A 1,786-nucleotide genomic window follows, 5' to 3' on the forward strand; every position below is an offset into this window, starting at 1 on the left:
CCCCTTTTCTCTTTCAACAATTGCAATTCTTTACATGTTTCGGCAATGACCATGAACTCTTCCTCAATAGTACACAATGTTATACATTTCAATAACCTAGAATATTAAACAACTCCACCTACAATTTTAATCATGTAGTTTATAGTGAACTTTTTTTTAATAAATGTCTTAAGAGTACTCCATTAAAGAAGGCTTATCATCTCCGGAACAAATCTTCATATAACTAGTATTATAAAGGTGAGATCTCTTTTTCTGAGAAAGATGCTAAAGCCATTCACCCATATAACGATGATCTCATGGTCATCACCTGAGATGTGATCAAGGAAGTTCTGTAAACATTCTCTATTGAGATGTTTTTGAGAGACTTTTCCCAGACTTATACGATCTCCAAGTCCTCCAAGGATCATTGGGATTTTTGGGAGAACAAGTATAGGTGAAGAACTATATAAAATTGAAGACCACCTTTAGAGCAGGAGAAAATGTCAGGCAGGTTTAGGTAAGGTATCTTGTTATAGACGCACCCATTTAGGAGTCACATTATCTATATTACATCTATGCATGAAGTACCCACCCCCAAATGGGCGAGTCGGGGTCATCCATGGGGATCATGAGATCGCCATGAAATCATACGTAAAGTCTGAAGCTGAAGAATGATAGGATTGTTTGCGTGAGCGCCGTAAACATGATTTTGTAGATTAAGCCACTAAAGAAATATGACAAAGATGGAAATTTGGTAGGTCAATTCCAATAAAGCTGGAAGGTCGAGTAAGAGATTTTTATTTAAGTTGTTATTTGTTTAAGCATCAAGTAATATTTAACGTAGTTTCGTTTACTATTTTGGTTTATTTAGGCAAGTTAACTCTCTGCCACTTCTAAGGTTAAATTCATGACATTCTTTGTTGGTGGAATGCACTATTTTCCCATGTGTTGTCAACGTGGCGTATGAGTTTTTAATGATACCCTTTCACCTTATTCTATCAAAATCACCCTTCAAGGTGACCATATATTATGAATCCTTATACAAGGATTTCTGCCTCCCTTTGAAGCAATTACACATGTTGGATTCTTGTAAAATAATCCTTGCCGCCATTTGAGGCAATTACACTTGTTGGATCCTCACAAAAGAATCCTTGTCTCCCATCGAGACAATCACACATGTTGGACACAAAGGAATCCTTTTTGCCGCTAGGGCAACGTTAGTATAATACACAAAGAATACTTGTTCTCCACGAGAACTCTAAAACCAAAACTTGGCTAAAGAGCTTCCCTAAACAGTCTATATAGAGACAATTATAAAAACATAAGTTAAATATAAAGAAAGCCCTTGAGGATAACAATAACCATTACATGAAAAAAAACTTGGGGGCTTACAGCCGCCAAGGGCATGATTATATCCTAAGGGGCCAAAAAGAAAGAAGAAAAATTTATGTCACCTACGGATTAACTTCCTCCATCTACGAATTAATCCACCGGTGGGATAAATAAAGTTCGGTGGCGACTCTGTTGTTCTTTTTCGCGAGCGTGCGACAACTGGAGACTCTGCTAGGGATTACCTAGCAAGTCAGTCATAACTTTTGTTTGTTTTCTCTTCTTTGGGTGTTCATTTGTTTATTCCTTTATTTTCTTTATGCATTTCATTTTACTTTCATATACTGGATATACTCTATTGTGTTTCTTGTTGGGTTGGGATGTTACTTTGATGTAAAAGGCCCAGTACCCAGGCTAGAGATGTCACATTGGACAACTAGGGATAGAGTGGAGTCATGACGGCTATTCAGGTGTAGAT

This window comes from Vicia villosa, linkage group LG1, assembly GCF_029867415.1.
Source record: "Vicia villosa cultivar HV-30 ecotype Madison, WI linkage group LG1, Vvil1.0, whole genome shotgun sequence".
NCBI lineage: Eukaryota > Viridiplantae > Streptophyta > Magnoliopsida > Fabales > Fabaceae > Vicia > Vicia villosa.